This window comes from Nycticebus coucang, chromosome 8 (genome assembly GCF_027406575.1).
Source record: "Nycticebus coucang isolate mNycCou1 chromosome 8, mNycCou1.pri, whole genome shotgun sequence".
In the NCBI taxonomy this organism is placed as follows: Eukaryota; Metazoa; Chordata; class Mammalia; order Primates; family Lorisidae; genus Nycticebus; species Nycticebus coucang.
In genome coordinates this window covers 108,285,712-108,307,304 of record NC_069787.1, presented here as the reverse complement: position 1 = coordinate 108,307,304, position 21,593 = coordinate 108,285,712, and the positions used below count along the sequence as shown (strand labels likewise).

Sequence of the window (21,593 nt, the reverse complement as noted above, 5' to 3'; positions counted from 1 at the left end):
GCACTTACCTTTCACAAGGGTAATCGTCTAGAGACACATAAAACCTTTTTTTAAACTAGTAACGTAAATCACGGCCTCTAGAATACTTGTTTGCTGAATACCACAATGACTAATCACAAGAACTTTCCTTATTTTCCCTGAGCAAGGGAACCCCATGGGAAGAAAAAAAAAAAAATAGGTCATTTTTAACCTAAGGTACTTGCTAGGATCGGAGGTAAGATTCCTATTTGAATTTTATAAAAGAAAAAAACAAACACCTTGAAAAGTGTTTCCTAAAATAGAGAGGCGCAAATCCTCTTATCGGAAACTCATTATAAATAGAAAAGAAAGTGTTAAAATAGATCATTCAGATGTGGCGAAAAGTTCTTGACTGCTTTCCTAAAAATGTCAGAAACAAAAACAAATGTTGAGGATACTAAATATATAACAAACAGGGTAAGAAATTCACTTAGAAGTGTGTTTCCGTTTAGGTAAAAAAACGTGCCTCCCAGTAATTTATGGTGCTTCTGTGCAAAAACTCAATTTACAATGTGTAGCAGCCAAAGACACTCCAGAATTGCTAGACCTTAACAGGAAAAAATTTAAAAGGTCAGGGTTTACCCCCCACACACACTAGTTAGCACAGTACTGGGTTGGCCAGTTCTCTAATGCCTGAGTAAAACCCCATACAGGGCTTCATTTCAGGGCCATGTCAAGGCTTTTTACAGTCTATCCTAGCGGCTCCGCTTCCTGGAAGTGGTCCTTCTGTCTGCTCCCATTAAAGCAAAGACAGACGGGCATTAATCCAAGGGAAGGGCCGAACACACCACCCAAGATAGGGTTTTGCAACAAGTACCCAGGAGCTACATGTGACTTCTGCTATCCTAACTCTGCAAACCCCTTCCACCAAACAGCATCAAAGACATAGTACTGACAGCTTCAGAAACCTCAATCTTTGAGCTGACATCAGGGGACTGCAAAGCCAGCACCAATAGGTTTAAGTAGGAACAGATCAGAATGCTACGTAGGTTTCTCAAAAAGGAAATCCTCACTTAGGTGTAGGAGCCAATCCCCGTCCTATGAGAACTCATCAGAAATGTGTACACTCACAAAAAACGGGAAGAGGTGTGGGGAGACTGATCTGAATTCAGGTCTCTCTTGTCTGGAACGGTAATAAACTCAACTTTACCTTTACTGAATTGGTGGTCTTCTCTAATTGTAATCAATCCTACCAATAGAAGTTCTAACACATGAACGGGAAAAATAACACAAAACAGGGCCTAAAAACAATATCCAACTCACAAGGCAGGAAGCAACAGCTATCTGTCTCACTTTGCACAAAGCATGCCTTCATGGGGTGCTATGATAATCCCACAGCGCCCTTCCAGCATTTAAACAGCTACTGGATTTCTGCGGAAAATGTACCCTGGGATGAACAAACGTGATAGCAGCCAGCAAAATGGGAGTGTGCAAGCTGAGTCTTCCTCTTTGTACTCCTCAGGAAAATGTTTAATTCCTCTCCACATTAAAATAGAGCTTAGTAATTTTAGTTTAAGAGAGGAGAAATTCTGTTTTAAAAAATGGGAAACAGTCTCTGCCTCTTCCAATTAAAAAAATAATAATTTCGGGCGGCGCCTGTGGCTCAGTCAGTAAGGCGCTGGCCCCATATACCGAGGGTGGTGGGTTCAAACCCGGCCCCGGCCAAACTGCAACCAAAAAATAGCCGGGCGTGTGGCGGGCGCCTGTAGTCCCAGCTACTTGGGAGGCTGAGGCAAGAGAATCGCGTAAGCCCAGGAGTTGGAGGTTGCTGTGAGCTGTGTGAGGCCACGGCACTCTACCGAGGGCCATAAAGTGAGACTCTGTCTCTACAAAAAAAAAAAAAAAAATAATAATAATAATAATTATTTCTGGGCGGCGCCTGTAGCTCAATGGAGTAGGGCACCGGCCCCATATGCCAGAGGTGGCGGGTTCAAACCCAGCCCCGGCCAAAAACTGCAAAAAATAAATAAAATAATAATAATAATAATAATAATTTCTTTACTACCTTAACTGGCAAAAAAAAAACCCAAAGGCTTCAAACAGACTGGAAGTTCTGCCTCATGGTGTCCGACTCTGTCTGCTGGAAGACCAGCAGATGCTACCGTCTGCCTCTCCCATGGGACAGCTCCAGCTCTCACTAAGCTGTGCTGCTGACGGCCATCTCCTCCACTGCCAACAACCTGCGTGTTTCCGGCAGACCAGGTATAGGAACTGGGGTCTGTTCCTACTTTGCCACTAACTGTGTGACCTTGAACAAGTCCTATGACTTCTCTAGATCTTGTTTCCTTGTCCGGAACGTAGAGGTTGGGCTAGTTTATTTTCAAGGTTCTTTTTAGCCATACCATTAAAAATCCACAATTTCCAGTCAGTCCCAATCCTTCTGTAGGAACCCTTATTTTCTCCAAAGTGGGTGATGTCCCACCCTCAACAAACTTTCCTCCAAAGTGTACAGGATAAAAGCAGAACTCGATGTCTGGCTAGTATTAGTACATGTCTGTGAGGACAGCAGGAGGGAGCTATGAAATTGGGACCCCTGGAAGATCCAAATTTAGTCCCTGTCTTGCTTTCCAGCTGCTCATCCCCACACCTCTGCCTCTCAGAGCTAGAAGGAAATTCAGCCATCATTGAGCAAAAGCATCTCTGGTTACAAGCGAGGAAACCCAAACCAGCAAAGTCACACAACTATGGTCACATGGTTGGTTGCTGGGAACAAGTCCCAGGCTTCCCTCTGGATTCTGATATGGAGGTCTTCTCACCTCCCACAAACCCACTCTCAGGGCTCTGGCTCTTTCCCTGGTCCCTCCTGGAGTTCCTCAGGGCCTCAGAGGGCAATCAACAAACATTTACCAGAGCACCTCTGGGTAATCCCCAAGGAGCAGTTTTAAACTTTCAACCTGCTACTCTGGGAACATTTAGCCCTGCACAGTGACAGTGACAGTTACAGTAGGACAAAAATTGATCTTATCAGTGCAGAAAAAGCCTGCAGCAGTGCAGATGGTAGATAAGGATTGGCTGGGGAGACAGGGAGGCCCTGTAAGGACAGGCTCCTGATCAGGTACCTGACATATAGTTGATACTCAGTGAATGCTGGTTGAACAAATTCAAGTTGGCACATTATCTCTGTTCCATTTGCTTATCAAAAGTTCCAAGGTTATAATTATAGTGGAGATGAGGGTCTCTAAGTCTCTGAGCTAAATGCAGGAACAGATGCCACATATCTGTTTCATACCCGCTCTGTGTGGCTAGGGAGGCAGCCTGGGGTGTGGAGTGAAGAGGCTGAGTCAGACCCCAAGGTGTGCAACTCTCATCTCCATAACCCTGGCTGTCATTACTGAGGCTCTTTTTGCCTCAACCGTCACCACGACGCATTGAAGTTCCAATAAAACAGCTCACATAATTCACATAAGGTGTAGCGTTAACTTCATGAATGTCAGGTCCATCCTCTCCCCTTCGGGGCTGTGGGTAAAGAGGGAGAAATTGTGTTTCTGGGAAAGGCTCCAGGCCATCGGCATCCTCCTCCAAATGTGGGAAACCAGCAAGAGGATGCCGACAACGTTAAAAAATGACTGGATATAGTTTAACAAATATATTCCTGTTACGTTCATCTTATTTTTAGATTACCTATAGAGAACACAAAGCACAATGCACACAAATGTTTTATAACCTCCACACCTGGATACAAGTGCCAAACACATCTGTATGTCTTGATCCCTTGTTGTGAAGAAGCAGAGAAGGGAGCTGGCACTGAGAAGAAAAAACATTTTCATTCTATAAAATGAGATTGGGACAGATGGAACAACATGAACTGTAGCCTAAAAGTTCCATGGTTTTACGATGCAGAGAATGAGGGAAATAACAGTGACAGCGCTGTCTATCAGAAGACAAGGTCAGATATAAGAATGTATCCAAACACGTTCATGGCGTGACTACGCGGTGTCATCGCCATATAATATTGCTAACAATTAATGTTACAGTGGTTTTACAAACCCTGGGTAGATGGACAGAGTATCATCACTTACTCCACAGAAAAAGAAACTGGTTTGGGTCTATATGTCACCCAGTACTGCTGTGGTCACAAAGCACACAGCAGTGGGCGGATGGGGAGCTGCACCAAAACCACCCTTTCTTGACTATCTGGAATCCATTTGTTTTTATCTGATTGTAAATATAACCCCTAAACATTAATGATACAATTATAAAGCTTTTAAGCATAGACATGTCCCTAACAGAAATAGGACTTGAAATGAGCCTCTTGAGTCTCAGGTTTATCCGCTCCTCTACTTCTTAGAAATTGGCAAATTGTTTATCTTTATCACCAGCTGGGCAGTGCTCATTTAAAATGCAGATTCCACAGCCCCACTCCATTCTACTGAATAGAATCTCTGGGCTTGAGGCCTGAGACTCTAGATTTTGACAAGTTCCCCAAGTGGATTTCTAACCATACTAAATTGATGGTCACTCCAACTCACACACAGGACAGATCAGATAAAGGGAGGGGTGTGCCTTCAATGATAAAATTAACACATTAAAATGAGTCAAAGATAGAGCTTTGTGTACATGCACGTTATGTATAAATTTAACATCTGTACAAGGCTGTGAGAGGAAGGGCACCAACACTTGTTAATTGCCTACTATGGTATAGATCCTGACCAAATTATTACTTAGCCTTCAAAATAATCCTGTATGAGTTATGGATGGAAAAAGTTAGGCATAGAAAGAAACTTTTCTAAAGTCACAAGTCTGGAAAATGGCCCAGCTAGGTTGTGAAACTAAATTGATCTGACCCCAGTCTCCTCATTCCATTGTACTAAGCTCACAGGCACGTGAGAACACACAGACATGTGCGCACAGTACAACGGCCACATGGTAAAAGATGGTGGAAAAATTACTTTTAGAAATTTTTTGTGTCTCAACAGACACACAGTTTTTAAAGGACTCATTTTATTAAGGGATATTCTTTGCTTTGTCTGACAATGGAATACAGAGCGTGACTACTACTAAAATCACATCAGAAGTGTATTTCGGGGCTTGCTAGGGTCAAATTTATCAATGATTCTTGATTTGTGCAAGCCACAATTTTACACAGATGAAACCACTTGCTATTCATTCCGTAAGTCACATCAGCTTATGAAGGAAACAGGTCTTCCAAAACTCATCCCTCCCCTTCCAGGGTCTGCCAAGCCTGGCTTCCTCCCTTGGGAAACCCCCTTCTGCTGATTTCTGGAGTCCTGTCCTCTGTAGTTTTTCTTTGCTATCTTGCCAGACTTTCTGCTTTCCTAGGTCCTCCTTTTCACAAAAGGTTCCATCCTCAACCTTCTTCTCCCTATACTCTCTCTCTGGAGTTTTTCTTATATACCAATGACTCCCAAACCAGCCCTGGCCTTCCTGTGGGGTGCAAAGCCCCCATCGATCTGGGTGGCAGCGTGCTTCAATGCTGCAAACTCAGCATTTCTAAGATGCAGCTCCTCGCCTCCTCCCTCCAAGTTTCTTCCATGGTACCACTGCTCTGGAAATCTCGCTGCCAGCTTTAGCTCTTCCTTCTCCACTGAGACATCGGCTTCTGTCAGTTCTTCCCTGTGCATCTGTTCCTTTCCCAGTTCACTGTTAATCATCCATTTCAAGCCTTCCCCCTGTCACCCCACCTTTTCTTTGATGGACTATAGTAGCCTTCTAACTGGTCTCCCTGCCTCCAGTTTCCACCCTAACTTCCTCCCAAGCTCACCTGGGCTCTTTACAGAAACTGCTCCAGAAATACAGCCACAACACTCCCTGTTTAAATATCTTTAATAACTCCTATTAGTTTATACTTTCAAATTTCTCAGTTGTCACTCAAGACCATTAAGGTTCAACACTGATGTTCCTCAGCTTTACTTCCCACTTGGTGCCTGTGGGAATCTGCTCTAGCTCCGCTGGCCTTGGCCCTTTTCCCTGAGTATGCTCCATGCCTTCTCTACCTCCCACTACTCCGATCTCAAATGCCTCCTCCCCATCTCTTTTATTGAAACTCCACATCATTAACAGGGCTTGCATAGAAGTTTTTCCCAAAGTTTCCCAAGTTTTCCCCCAAAACAGTCTCAGGGTAAAATGAACCTCTTTTTTTTTTTTTTTGAAGTTGCAAGAGAGAGCTATTTCCTTTGCTCTTTTTTTTTTTTTTTTTTTTATTGTTGGGGATTCATTGAGGGTACAATAAGCCAGGTTACACTGATTGCAATTGTTAGGTAAAGTCCTTCTTGCAATGTCTTGCCCCCATAAAATGTGACACACACCAAGGTCCCACCCAAAATGAACCTCTTTGTTTTCAAATTACTAAAATATCTTCTTTTTGCATTTACCAATGGTCATTTCTGCAACTACGTAACAGGAACTGAGAGGGAAGGGATGAGATTTTGTTGCTGCTAAATTCCCCACTCCTTCTAGCAGAGTGCCATATTCGTGATAGGTACTTAAATATTTGCTATACATTTATAGAACTCAAAGTTTACAAAGCATGTTTACATTCAATATCTCATTTGTTTTACTTGGGGATTAAGTTATTATAAGGAGCATTCAAGTCTTGTGATCTGATTTTTGTTTATTGCAATTCTTGGTTCTAAATTTCTGCCTCATAAACAAAACATTTCCTAAATTGCTTTACATTCGAACACCTACAGTCCTTTGTAGCCTACAAAGCTAAAAGAGGAACATTTCAAACAAAGAAAGCAGCCTTGTCCAAACTATTTTTTCCTCTGTTTACGGGTTAAGTGTACAAATAAAAAGGCCTCTATAAGCAAGTAATACTAATGGCAAAAATCAAAATTTAAGAGATGTGAGAAATTTCTTTGTAAAGAGTTTTAAGAATTTTAAAATGGCCTTCCCGTATATCCACTTCCTATCCTACATATGGGTCCATCTCCAACATCCTGGGATCTGAAATCCCAGCACAGTAACAACAGAAAATTGCTAACAGTTGGTTTTTTTTTTTTTTTTAAGACTGAGTCTTACTCTGTTGCTCCAGGCTAGAGCAGTGTGGTGTCATAGCTCACAGCTACCTCAAAGTCTTGGCCTCATCCTCCCAGGGTCTCATTCTTGCTCTATGTGGTCTCAAACTCCTGAGCTCAAGTGATCCACCTGCCTCGGCCTCCCAGAGTGCTAGGATTACAGTCACCACACCCAGTCGAAAACTGCTAACAGTTAAACATCTAATTCTTTGCCAAAAGCCTGGACATGACTAATATCATGATTGTAAAAACAATAATCTATTTGGTCTTGAGCTCCCAAATGCCTCATAAGCAGGAGTTCCATAAATATTTGTTGGTGAAAAATAAATGAATTCAGAGAAGCCTTACTACTGTTTATAAATTGAAAGTGTAAGTTTTAAAAGGTGGATGGAAGAAAAACAAAATACTGAATTGAGAGATAAGAACTTTGTTATGTCCATCAGCCTGGTCTACTCCTGTGGCATACCCCACCCTGTAACTGCTGGAGAAACAAGTAAGGGAGCGCAGGTGGCCGCAGGCATTGTCCATCTGACTAGGCCTCTTTGGAGCTGGGTTGCAAGCTCCTCCAGGGTGGCACTAGTGGGGTGCTCTGCATACAGGATGGACTCCATAAAAGCAGCACGAGATGCAAAGCCTTCCAGATCTGTCTCTGTGTTCACATTTTAATACTTCACACCTACTTTTCCTCACCTTATAGGAGCATTGTGAGAAGTAAATTAAAAAACTAGATTAAAGCCCTTAACATAATGCTTAGCATATACACGCACACAAATGCTTAATAAGCGGTGGTTGCTACTGTCCCCTTCTGGGACTTCATATATGCCTCTAAGGTGGAGCTTAGTGTGCTGTGTTGAGCTGTCAGTACTTGCCTATAAGAACCTCCAATGTCCCAGGGGCGGGCTCTGCACTCCATTAGGAAAGGTCCTCACCCAATGGCAGAGCACCTACATGACCGAGCCAACGAAGATCCAAATTCCAATCCTGCCTTCACCCCAACCCACTGGGTAACCCTAGAGAGTCACTTAATCTCCCTGGGCCTCAGTGATGCTGGAGAATTGAGAGATCTATCCAGAGACATAGAGAAGCTCCCAGGACAGTTCCTGGCAGAACTGGAACGAGAAATCAGTTGTCCTAAAGCCCCGTTCACCTAGTTCCCCTTCATCACAGGGGCCCCCCACATGGTGTCTCCTTGAACAGATCACTTGAGGGTCAGCGTCACTTTTGTAATCCCCTAACCTGCCATGAATCATATCCCTTTGCAATCAGATCCCTTTGTGAGTCCCTCAGAAAAACCATTTCCTCTTTCATGCAGGCTAAGGAGAGGTGCAAATTTAATTACCTCAGTTGGAACAGACCAGCCTTAACAGAGATAGTGTCCCGTGCTTTGGAAGAAATCACTTGGAAATCCTTGGTTCTGCCCCCTCCATCTTCTCCACATCAAGATCTAAAAAGAGAAAAAAGAATAGTGCAGTGTCCCATGACTAGCTGCTAGGATGTGATGTTTCGGCTATTGCAATTAGCACATATTGAACACCTACCATAAGTCAAGCACTGCTCAAGTGATTGGCATATGTGGCCTCACATAATCTTCAGAACATCCCCCAGGTGAAGGGAACATTCCCCCATTTCACAGCTACGGAAACAAAGACTCTGAGAGGTCACACAGCTGGTTTATATGAGAGCTGGGACTCAAATGCGGATTCAACTGATTCCAAGCCTGGGCTATTAACCAGTAAGTCAGTGTTTAAAAAAATATCTTGACAGTGACCCACCCTTTTAAAAATGACCTTATATAAACTGAAAACCAAAAGTTTCATAAAACATTGCTCACCCTTACTGTAAGCAACACACGCTATCTTCTACCTTATTCCTTTCTGTACTATATATTCTACGGCTTTAAAAAGATATTTCCAGTGGCTACCCATTAAACTGATTCTGCAATGTTCTAATAGGTCCCTACTCTTGGAAAAACACCAGGCTTAGACATAGTATCTCACCAGTAATTTCTCTGAAACCGCAACAAAACCCTTCTGCGCTTTTTAATCACGAGAATCTGACCGAGAAGTTGAGCCTCATGGATAGGAGAAAAGCCCTTAACCTTTAAAATATGTATAAGGCACCGTAACACATATCATCCATACTGGATCCGCACACGGGCTATTCCATTAGGGCCAACGTCCAGAATGGAATTAGGCACTTACCTATAGCAGAGAAGGAGTTATAAAGTAGAATGGCAGAGAGATTCAACTCTCAAGTGATTTATTATGTACCCTGTAAAGAAGTGCCTATCAGCGGGAGGTTGTGTTTTACCACCAGAGCAGACCTGTGTGCTGCAGAAGTTGGAGGCTGAGATTGCAAACCCCTTGGGGCAGGCCCCGGCCTTTGCACGTCCTGTTCAATTCCAGGGGCTTGGTGTCGCACCAAGGAAATTATCACGTACACTTAAGAGTCAAGACCGGGGTTCGATTCCCAATCCCGGCACTGGGGAGTGCGATTGTCAACGCAGTTCCTGAGCCTGCTAGACCTGAGCCCACCACGTCCCCAGCCCCGGCTGCGCATTTCTTCCCGGCCCCCACCTTCCAGCACAGCCGCGCAGTTGGGCCGCGGGCTGCGGCGCACCCTGCCCAGACTCCCCCGCGGAACCCCACCCCTCCCGGCGCAGGGCGCGGGCACCTGCGGGCGCTTGCTCCCCACTGCGGCTCGGCTTCCCGGCGTGAGGGGGGCGCGCAGCCCCCGCGGAGCGTCTCCTCAGCCCGGGTTCCCGGCGCCTCGCGGGGAGAGCAGCAGGCCCCGCGCCCGCAGGCCGCGCCTCGCCCACCCGGCCCGGCACAGACCCCGCCAGGGACACTTACGGGGCTCGGCTGCGCCGCCGGCGCGTTCCCCGGGGGTCCATGGCGCTTCCGGACCCGCGAGTCCGACCGCAGCGCAGCACCGCCCAGAAAATGGACGCCGGCGGCTCGGCTCTGCCGGCCCGGCCCGCCCCCGGCGCGGGCACAGGACGCAGCCCGCCCGGGAAGAGGTCGGCCCGACCCTCGGCGCCGCGAGCCGGGGACTGGGTGACCGCCGCGCCGAGGCCGGGGCCTCGGGAGGGCGGCAGGGCCCGGCGACGGCCTAGCGAGGCCCCAGACCCCACCGAGGGGCAGTGCCCTCGCCCTCCTCCGGGGAGGACAACGCCGCAGAGCCCAGTGACGGTCAGAACGAGGCCGGAGTGCGCAGAAGGGTCCCCGAGCTCCCGGTGCAGACTCTGTACGCTGCAGACGGGCAGGATTCCGAGGAAGTCCTGTGCAGTTTCAGTTGCGTCAAATTCTTAGGACTAGGGTCTCACCTGTGTTTTCCCATGGCTATCAAAAGAGGCCCAGATTGATTTTCCCGACGTGATATAGAAGCTGTCTCGTGGAAAAGACCCTGCCCTTTTTCTTTTTTTTTAAATTTCAGATTAATATGAGAGTACAAATGATGAGGTCACAGTGTTTGCGTTTTTCTTAAATAAAGGGGCCCTGACTGCCCGCTGGGATCCAGGAGTTGCTCTTTGAAAGGATGAGGGTTTCGGCAGACTGGCCTTGTGGAGCTAATAGCCTGGTGGCTAATGTACAGGTGTTTGTTTTTAAAATAATTATCCATGTTCCTTGTGCTTTGATAATATTGAATCTTATTTTAAAGTTTTCTTTAGGAAATTTTTCTCTCCAAAGCTACAAATGAAAGGAATTAAAAAGCCGGGTGTTTGCGTGACTTACATCCTGTTTTTAGCCCGAAGTACAGTGTTTGCCATTCTGCAGCCGGGTTCCTGACCACGTTTTAAGAATATCATTTTGATGAACAGAGCTAGTAGAATATTTTAAATAAGAAAAAAACATATTGACTCCATGTCAAATTTAGAAATCATGTAATTTAAGAGTAAGAGCAGAGTTTTGAAGGCTGTTAGGGCAACATGCAGACACATGTACATTAGCAGTTCTCCAACTCCGAAGCCAAACACCCTTTATTCTCTCCCCTGCAGGCCACGTGTTCAGCAAGATCGACTGCACTAAATTGCATTTATTAAGTAATCATCTTGCCACGTAAAAAACAAAAACCTGAAATGTTTCTGAATATGCAACTGCCAAACAGAGCTTCCTCAAAACCTGAGCTAACCTGTTGTTAATAGTGGATTCCAACCTAAAGAAACCTGCGCTTTAATTGCATGTTTGTTTCCACTGAGGCTTTTGGAAACTCTGAAAATTATTCAGAGACCTCCAGGAAAACTGAGGAGCCCGGATTAGGAGGCAGAGTTGGGAAGCGCCAGGATTCAGCGTTGCTATGTCTGCTTCCCCGCCACTGGAGAGTGCCAGGGTCAGGGCAAGGCAACTTGGTCTTTGGATTCAGCCTGCCTGGGGTTTAAGCTCCACTGTGTTGCTCATGAGGCCATTTCAGGCAAGTTACTTAACCTCCCTGGGCCTTGGCTTCCTCTTCTATACACTGGGACTAATTTTAATATAAGTGCCTGCCTTGGAGGGATTTTGAAAATTAAATGAGATGATACATGTGGAACATTTACAATAGTACCCAGCACATAGTAAGTGCTGTATAATTCTAAGTTTTTGTGGCTGTTTTCAGGACTGGAAGATTCAGAGTTCTAAGTTCCTACCATACGAGCAGGAAGAATCATAGTATGTGTAAAGCAACCTTTACACCCTAGAAATTTTCCATGGGTTATCTGCCGGTGTCACATGGTGAGGGACATAAAAGTCTGACTCTATAGTCCATGTTTTTGTATGGTTACCATGTTCCAGGTGGTACCTTGATCAGACACTGTCAACAGCTTGTTAGGAGTAAAACCCACCCTGGCTTCCCTAAGAGGCTTAATAAGTAAATGGCTCTATACATCCACGTGGGAATTCACAAACAGTGGCATTTCTCTCATTTGAGCCAAATGTTTCTCCAGAATTGAGTAGATTTCCCCAAATTGTTATTAATAACTAAAACAGTTTTAAACACCACAGTCTAAAACTTACATAATCAGCCTGTCCTTCAAAATTTTCCATCCTTCCTCATAACGAGTAGCAGATTCTCTCTCTTAATCATGCTTCTGACTATAGGGAACTATCTGGAAATTTCCAGGAACGTCCCAACTTGTCATAATTATGTTCTCTTCTGTAACGATTTATTCTTGTCAAAACAACTAAACATGCTGTACATTTTCTACCTTTGTAATAATCATCATTTCAATACATTTGCAAATAAAAATCCCAAGACTGTCCAGATTCCCTCCTTTCTTAAACTTCCACCAATTCTTCAACATCTCACACCATAGTTTCAAGGGTCCCTGATCCTTTTCCAGGGGACTTTTCTAGAAGACTTTCCCACCTCATTCATGTAATCCCCACAGAGATTTTTGTTGCACTGTAACGGCCTCCTTGCACTTTCTGAGTAGGACTATTGACCAATTTAATATTTACTATCCCCTTTTCTTTCTTTTTAATGTTATAATATATAAAAAGACCAAAGTGTTGCTGTTCTCTCTTTCTCTCTCTGAAGAGAAAGTGTTTCACTCTGTTGTCCAGGCTGAAGTGCAGTGGTACAATCATAATTCACTGCCTCAAACTCCTGGGTTCAAGCGATCCTCCTGCCTCAGCCTCCCGAGTAGTTAAGACCACAAGCACCCAACTCCAAGATGAGCTAACTTTAAATTTTTTTTTTTTTTCTTTTATGGAGACCAAGTCTTACTATTTTGCCCAGGCTGGTCTCAAACTCCGGGCTTCAGGGCAGTTCTCCCAGTTTAGCTTCCCAAAGCAGTGGGATAACAGGCATGAGCCACCACACCCAGCCCTGCGTTGCCTCCTTAAACTCACTTGCTTCCTTTGTTTTCCGCCACAGTTAGGAATTTGCAACTCATTCCCCCTCCCTTACTTGCAGCATTCCGTTAATTTAATTTATGGTTTTACTTTTTTTCCTCTCTCTTTCCTTCATCCTGAGTTCTCTCTGAATTCTATCAGTTAGCTTCTCCTAATTACAGCTGCTTATCTGTTTGCTGCCAAGCATTTTCGGGAAGTCCTTTTCCAAATCATTGTCTCTCATCTCTACCACATTTCCTGAAAGGTCACTTGTTGTGTGTGTGATGTTCTGTTGACATCTACCAACACTCCAATGTTTAGAACAGGGGTGTCAACTTCTGATCCCTAAGGGACCCAGGCTGATAAGTACATTCGTGAAACTGCTTAAGGGAAGTGGTGTGAACTGGGGCCTCCAGGATAATTCTCACCTAAATGGGGCAGAGCAGTAGGGAGAGGGAGTGGTGACTACCCAGCTCACACCAATTGTTGCAGGTGGAAATGCCAGATCTGCAAAAATTTCCAAATCAGGATTTTTATATAAAATTGTGAAACGTTGGCTATATAAAAAAGAAAATGGAACCTGAATCTTACAGCGCCTCTAGGTATAACTACCAGTTTATAGGAAAGCTCTCAGGCAAAGAAACATAAAACAGCACCAAGGGATGTAAGCAAATTTCAGATCAGAGGAAACTCTATGGTCAATTTCCTCAACAAAATTTTTATAGCAATAGCAAGGATGAAAGAAAGAGGAGGGAAATGTATACATTAAATTAAATTTAAGGACATATCAATTGCACTATATGGACCTTATTTGGAATTAAGCTTTGAACAAATTGTTTCTTTTAAAAAATGACCTAATTAAACAAGTTTGAATACTGACTATAATTAAGATTAAAAAATTTATCGTTCTTTGTTGATGTGGAAAGGTACTGCGGTTATGTTTCCTTGTTAGTATCTTTAAAATAATCCATGTTTTAAAAACTTTTTATTTAGAAATATTTCAAACTTACAGAAGAGTTGCAAGAATAGTGCAAAAACTCCTGTTATTACTCCTTCCAGATCTACCTGTCTTTTTTCCTAAACCGCTTCAAAGTTACAGATATCGTTTTCTTTGACTCCTGAATATTTTAGCATTTCTCTTCCAAGAAAACAGGCTTTCTTTTAGAGTTCTTATATTTCAGAGAATCATACTGAAATATTATAGAAAGAGAATGATTTGGTATCTGGGATTTGCTTCAAATTAATACAGGAGGGAACTTACATGAAATATGAATGGCCAGGAGTTGACAATCAATTGCTAAATAACGGGGAGTTCATTAAATTAGTCTCTCTACTTGAACATATGCTTAAGATTTTTATAGTACACATAAAGTTTTAAAAGTTTAACTTAATCAAAGACTTTAAACTGATAAAAAATGCTAATGCTGTGATACTAAGTGGGTAAGAAGATACACAATTTGTCTATAAATAGTATCTCAATAATTGAAAAATTCACCATGCACAGAAAAATGGCTAAAAGCATACATGCCAAACATTGATATTGCACAGGAGGCAGGAGGTGTATATCTACTACTTCTCAATCCGTATACATTACTTTTATAATTAGGAAACAAAATCATACAATACAATCTTAAAATTAGGAAACAAAAAACCCAAAAACATTGGCAACTAATTCAATTCAAAATATTGTTAGAAGTCAGACAAAAAACACATGTGGGCTGGATCTGGCCAAGGGTCCCCAGTTTGCAGATTTTAATTTAGAAAACGAATCTGCAAAACCCACTGGATTCTTCAGGCCTAATCTGGCCCATCATGTGTTTTTTTGCGTGGCTCAGAACTAAGAATAGTTTTGGTTTTTGTTCTTTTTTTTTTCAGTTTTTGACCGGGCCAGGCTTAAACCCGCTACCCCAGTATATAGGGCCAGCGCCCTACTCCTTGAACCACAGGCATCATCCAGAATAGTTTTTACGTTTTTAAACGATTGGCAAAAATAATCAAAAGAAAAATACATGCAAACCTTGTTTTATTGTAGTTTGCTTTATTGTGCTTTGCAAATATTTACTTTATTACAAATTAAACGTTTGTGGCAACCCTGCATCAAACAAGTCAATGGTGCCATTCTTCCAATAGCACATGTTTACTTTGTGGCTCTGAATCACATTTTGGTAATTCTTACAACATTCCAATCCTTTTCATTATTATTACATCTGTTATGGTAATCTATGATCAGTGATCTTTGATATTACTAGTGTAACCATGAGCTTAACTCATAAATACTATGTGTGTTCTGACTGCTCCGCCATTCCCCATTTCTCTCCTTCTCCTCAGGCCTCCTTATTCTCTGAGACACAATAATATCGAAAATAAGCCAATTAATAACCCTATAATGGCCTCTAAGTCTTCAAGTGAAAGGAAGAGTCCCATATCTCTCACTTTAAATCAAAAGCTAGAAATGATTAAGCTTAGTGAGGAAGGAATGTCAAAAGCTGAAATAGGCCAAAAGCTAGGCCTCTTGTACCAAACAGCCACATTGTGAATGCAAAGGGAAAATTCTTGAAGGAAATTAAAAGTGCTACTCCAGTGAACATACCAATGATAAGAAAGCAAAACAGTCTTACTTCCGCTGAGATGGAAAAAGTTTGAGTGTTCGGGATAGAAGATCAAACCAGTCACAACATTTCCTTAAGCCAAAACCTAACCGAGAGGAAGGCCCTAACTCTCTTTAATTCTATGAAGTCTGAAAGAGGTAAGGAATGTGCAGAAGAAAAGCTGGAAGTAAGCAGAGGTTGGTTCATGCAGTTTGAGGAAAGAACCCACCTCCAGGACATCAAAGTGCAAGGTGAAGCAGCAAGTGCTGATGCAGAAGCTACATCAAGTTATCCAGAAGATCTTGCTAAGATCATTGATGATGGTGGCTATACTCAACAACAGACTTTCAGTGTAGACAAAACAGCATTATGTTGGGAGAAGATACTGTATAGGACTTTTATTGCTAAAGAGAAGTCAATGCCTGACTTCAAAGCTTCAAAGGACAGGTTGACTTTTGTTAGGAGATAATGCAGCAGGTGACATTAAGAAGCCAATTTTCACTTAGCATTCTGAAAATCCTAGGGCCCTTAACAATTATATTCTGCTTGTACTCTATTTAACGGAACAACAAAGCCTGGATGACAGCTCCCTGTTTACAGCATAATTTAGCAAATATTTTAAGCTCATTGTTGAGACCTACTCCTCAGAAAAAAATACTTTTTCAAAATATTACTATGCATTGACAGTAAGCCTGGTCACCCAAGAGCACTTATGGAAATATAAAAGATTAATGTTGGTGGCTCACACCTATAATCCTAGCACTCTGGAGGCTGAGGTGGGTGGATTGCTTGCGTTCACAAGTTTGAGACCAGCCTGAGCAAGAGTGAGATCCCATCTCTACTAAAAATGAAAAACTGAGGCAAGGGGATAACTTGAGCCCAACAGTTTGAGGTTGCTGTGAGCTATGACGCCACAGCAGTCTACCAAGGGCAACAAAGTGAGAATCTGTCTCAAAAAAAAAAAAAAAAATGTTGTTTTCATGCCTGCTAACACAATATCCATTTTGCAGCCCATAAATCAAGAAGTAATTTTGACTTTCATGTCTTATTAAAATAAAAAAAACTTTATAAGGCTATAGCTTCCATAGACAGTGATTCCTCTGATGAATCTGGGCAAAGCCAAATGAAAACCTCTGGAGAGGATTCATCGTTCTAGATGCCAGTTAGAACATTCATGATTCATAGGAGAGGGTCAAAATATCAGTATCAACAGGAGATTGAAAGAAGTTAATTTCAACCCTCATGGATGACTTTGAGGAGTTCAAGACTTTAGTGGTGCTAACAGCAAATGAACTAGCCGGGTTTGAGAAGATTGACTCTAATTTTGAAAGGAGATCTATTGTGGTAAAATGCTATCAAACAACATGGCATGCTACTGAGAAATCCTTCATGAAAGGAAGAGTCAACCAATGTGACAGATTTTACTTTTGTCTTATTTTAAGAAATTCCCACCTCAATGTTCAGCAGCCACATCTCTGATCAGTCACCAGCCATCAATGCTGAGGCAAGACCTACTAGCAAAAATATGCAACTTGCTGAAGGCTCAAATGACTGTTAGGCTATTTTAGCCATGAAGCATTTTTAAATTAAGGTATACACATGATGTTTTTTTTTAGACATGATGGTATTGCATATTAACAGTATAATATAAACATAACTTTTACACGGACTAGGAAACAAAAACATGTGACTCGTGTTATTGCAATATTTGCTTTATTATAGTGGTCTGGAAACAAACCTGTGATACTTCCAAAGTATTGTCTGTGTTTTATGATATGAAGATTATATGAAATTCAAGTTCAGAGTCTGTAAGTGAGGTTTCCTTGAGTCACAGCCACAGTCATTCATTTCTGTAACTATGATAATATGGCTATTATTATGTTTAATATTATATATTATAGTATTTATGTATTAATATTAATATCATATATATTACGATTTCATCAGTGTAATTTGCTTTATCACTTGCTATATAAATACCTACATAGTATCTTCAGCTTTGCCTCAACTTACTGTTAAGTAAAATTTATGGGAAGCCATTGTTTGGACTAAGCTCTTGCACTAGGCCCCAACAGACCAAACCAACATGGAGTCACTTATCCAAAAGTTCTATAATCACCAAACTGAAACTAAGTTGTCTATCTGATAGGAGAAATCAGGAGAGAGATAATAATACAATTTTAGCCGGCCTGATAAAGGAGTCCACTCTGCTCTAACCCTTGTAGGTAATCTGATGTTAATCAATCTGTTTTTTATACATATTACACTGTTCCCTTGTTCCTGCTCAAGCTACCTTATGAAAACCACTTGTCCTACTGTGCCCAGAGAGGCATCTTTCTGTTTTTTATAGATGAGGTGCTGACTGCTTTCACGAATTGCTAATAAGTCAATTAGATCTTTAAATTCAATTTGTTGAAATTTTGTCTCTTGATGCCACAAAGCCTAAAATATTTACTATTGGAACCTTTACAGAAAAGATTTGTTAGCTCCTGGTTTAGACCAGGCTTTTCCTGTGACCAAAAAACCATTGATTTAGTAGAAAGAGCACTGGTCTAGGAGTCAAGCATGGTTCTATTCTGTCACTTAACTTTCAGAGAGACCTGGAGAAGTCACAATCTCTCTGGGTTTCTTCACTAACAGAATGAAAAGGGTCTAATGCCCACATGGCAACTGAAGTCTGTGGTTCTTGAATTCCCATAAGAGCTTAACATTAAGTACAGGAATGATGGCAGCTCTAAATCCTGGTGTGTGAACATGGGTTTCCTTGTTCAGGAAATCAGAAAACCCTTTGGGGATGGCTCAATGGGCAGTCAGACCAGGGCCTGGGCAGGGTGATGAAGAGGAAGGAAAAGGAACAAGGCTTTGTGGGGGGTGGGGAGGGCCTCAACGCAAGTTGCATGTCTGCTGTGGTCAACATGACTGGGAAAAAGAATTTCTCAAATTTGCAGCTTACAGTATGTATTTCGGATAAGTCTCCAGTCTGTGCTTTGTGGAAGGCCAAAAGCACTTAGTTACAGCATGTATAAAAAGTCTGCTTATTTCATGTAAAGTTTAATCCAGATTGAGTAGAGTGATGGCAGGGAGAGGTGCTCTCCAGCATCCTCAGCATGTGAATAGAAACTTTGGAGTGGAAACAGAAATTACTAAGACTATGGGACAAATCACTTTTAAGGACATCGATGTGTAGGCTCTCAACGATAGGTAGTGTGGGACAATTAAAGGCCAAGCATCACAGCACCAGGTCTCTCCGCAATAGGATTTAGGGGCTATCTTGAGCCTTCTCTTTCTGCACCCCCAGCTTCAGGGTGCAGCAAAGCAGCTTCTCCTTTTGTGTGTGGGTCACCTTCCAACTGCTCCTTTGTTTCCTCCTCCTTCTCTTCTGCACCCCCACTGCCCCCCTCCCTGCCCTCTCAGTCTACAGCCAGCTCCCCATTTTGCTTCTCTGATGAGCACCCCATTCTCTTCCAAATCATTTCCCCAGTATCCTGCATAATTTTGAGAATCTTTCAATGGCATAATTCCTCCCTTTCCCTCCTAAAGGTCCCCTCTTCCCTTCCTCAGCACAAGAGACAAGAGGAGAGGGGGAAAAAAATTATAAGGGCACTGCCCTTCTGGGATTTAACCACACTCTCAGCTGGTGGCTTTTGTTTTCTCCGTCTCACTGGCTTGTAAAGCCCTGGGGGCAGGGACTCCACGTCATGCTCAGCACTGGGGAAGATGGGGGGGACTGTTAGGCCTTAATTAGAGCCATGCCTAGGACAGGGTAGGAGATTATAGCAGGCAAAAGAAATTTCAAAATATCTATTTGGCATCCATGACCACAGAGTAAGGAAGAGGGTTATTTTATTATATGAAGCAAATAATGAAAGCCCACATTACTTGTCATGAACATAGACAGAATATTTACACTGTCATCTTTCAAACCAAATAGTACCAGCAAACAAACTGCCCCCACAGGCCAAATACAGGGAGTGTAGACACAAGTGCTAGTCTTGAACCCTGAGCAGGAATAGCTGCAGAAGCAAGGAAAAGCCAATAAGGGAGAAAGACGCAAAATGCATTATAAGATCAAAAGAGCAATTTTCTCGTCCATGAGACATTTAGGCTTTGGCCGTGGCATGCTGGGATCACCTCACAAAGACAATTGATTTGGCAATTGGTCTCTGATTTACCTGCTGCCTGGAAAGTCTTGGGCAGAACGCCAGCAGGGAGACCCCACCCACCCCACCCCCTACCCCACCCACCCCACCCCACCTCTGCCAACACATGCTGTTAGCCAGGGAGAGTAAAAAAGCAAAGCATCTTGCTGGCATCACAAATTCAAAATTTTACATTCAAGGGCTTCTCTACTTAACATCTGCTCATGAATGGAAAAGTGGCAGCCATATCGAGGTCACCTGGCAGTGCAGGCAGACCAGCGTGGAGAAGGGCAGCCAGACATTGGTGGCTTAATAGGAGCCAAGACATCTCAGGACAGGGATGAGGCCAAGACACAAAGTCCAAGGGAAGAACTGTCCTTGCCATCAGCTGAGATGCCCCCCAACTGAAGGCTGGCCTCCAGGGAACAGTATAAAAGCCACAAAGAGAACAATACACCATTTATTTCTTTCTGGGACAGGGAGGACGCACAATTGTGCCTCTCTATACAATGCTGTAGCCTTGTGTGGGAACGTGGACAGGAGTTTAACAGGAACTATCTTTTATTTAATTATGCCTGGCTTACAGCAATGTTTGTCACATAGTAGATGCTCAACAAATGCTTAAAGAAGTGAACTGGGGCAGTGCCTGTGGCTCAGTGAGTAGGGCACCAGCCCCATATGCCGAGGGTGGCAGGTTTGGACCCAGCCCCAGCCAAACTGCAACAGAAAAATAGCCGGGCGTTGTGGCGGGCGCCTGTAGTCCCAGCTGCTCGGGAGGCTGAGGCAGGAGAATCGTGTAAGCCCAAGAGTTAGAGGTTGCTGTGAGCCATGTGACGCCACAGCACTCTACCCGAGGGTGGTACAGTGAGACTCTGTCTCTACAAAAAAAAAAAAGAAGTGAACTGAATTGGTCCCCCCCCCTTTTTCTTTTCTTTTTTTTTTTTTTTTTCCTTGACAGAGTCTTATTCTGTTGCCCAGGCTCGAGTAACCTGCCATAAGCCTCGCTCACAGCAACATCAACTCCTGGGTTCAAGTGATCCTTCTGCCTCAGCCCCTTGAGTAGCTGGGACTACAGGTGCCCACCACAACAGCCAGCTAGTTTTTCTATTTTTAGTAGAGATGGGGTCTTGCTCTTGCTCAGGGTGGTCTCGAACTCCTGAGCTCAAGCAATCCTCCCACCGGCCTGTGAACAGAATTGTTGACACCCCCTCCTTCACGGATAGGCAATACAAAGGAGCACAACAAAACTTATCTTCTTGCAGTGGAATGTTTCAGGCCTTCCCAAAACCAAATGGAGTTTAAGGAGCTGAGCAGGCCACCACTACTGTGATAAGCAAAATTTGCTAAATTATGAATGGACTTTAGAAGGTGCTTCTGAAATGTTCAGAAGACTTTCAGGAGCCTTACATATTAGTTTCTAACTTGCACAGCAAACTTACCCTTTTGTTCTCTGACCTTTGTCAGTAGACTAACCTGAAAGGCATAAAAGAGTTCTGGTTCTTAAGAAGAAATTTTTTTTTTAGAACTATTTGCTTTAATAGTGAAAAATTACTCTAAGGTATAAGGTCTTTAGAAAGCCACCAACAGGCAAAGATGTTTGCAGAGCCAAAGTGTTTTCGTGAAACCTGAAAAGACTCTTCACTCACTCTGGTGGGAGGATTGTAGGACTAAGAGAATCTGTTGGCAGGATGAGACTCTCCACCATGTTGCCTTTGAAAAAAATTAAATGATTATCTCAACGTTTTGCCATGAGTTTAAATTCTGGAGTTCCTTGTGAAAAATAAAGCAAGAGGCTTCCCAGATATTTCCCTGCTCCAAGAGGGCCTTTCTGCTGCGGATTGCTCAGGTTGGCACTGAATCCGTGCCGGCATTTTATCACCCACTAGTTCTGCAATGCCTCTTGTTAGGCAGGGTGGGGACTGGGTCAAAGGCAATGACTCCACTGGCTAAAACGAGCCCTAGGAACTTGGGCCAATCTCTTACTGTGGAGGAAGCTTACCTAAGTAAGACTCAACCTGCAAAGCTGCCAGACCTGGCTTTCAGGCAATGACAGTTATACAA

The 21,593-nt window shown here is 43.1% G+C and overlaps 1 protein-coding gene across 11 annotated transcripts in view; it reads right to left on the bottom strand.

Annotated features, from left to right (window-relative positions):
* ZBTB38 (zinc finger and BTB domain containing 38) overlaps window positions 1-21,593 on the bottom strand; it is a 129,379-nt gene that overhangs the window by 31,509 nt on the left and 76,277 nt on the right. For 7 of the 11 annotated variants that reach the window (XM_053598682.1, XM_053598685.1, XM_053598684.1 and 4 more), the window contains one exon: window positions 8,335-8,439. The exons of 1 other annotated variant lie outside the window; for it this stretch is intronic. The gene's annotated coding sequence lies outside the window, so the exon portion shown is untranslated. Of the gene's footprint in view, window positions 1-8,334; window positions 8,440-8,533; window positions 9,145-9,196; window positions 9,809-9,847; window positions 10,354-21,593 lie in introns of those variants that run through there. 3 more of the 11 variants (XM_053598680.1, XM_053598683.1, XM_053598686.1) reach the window with 3 other exon arrangements.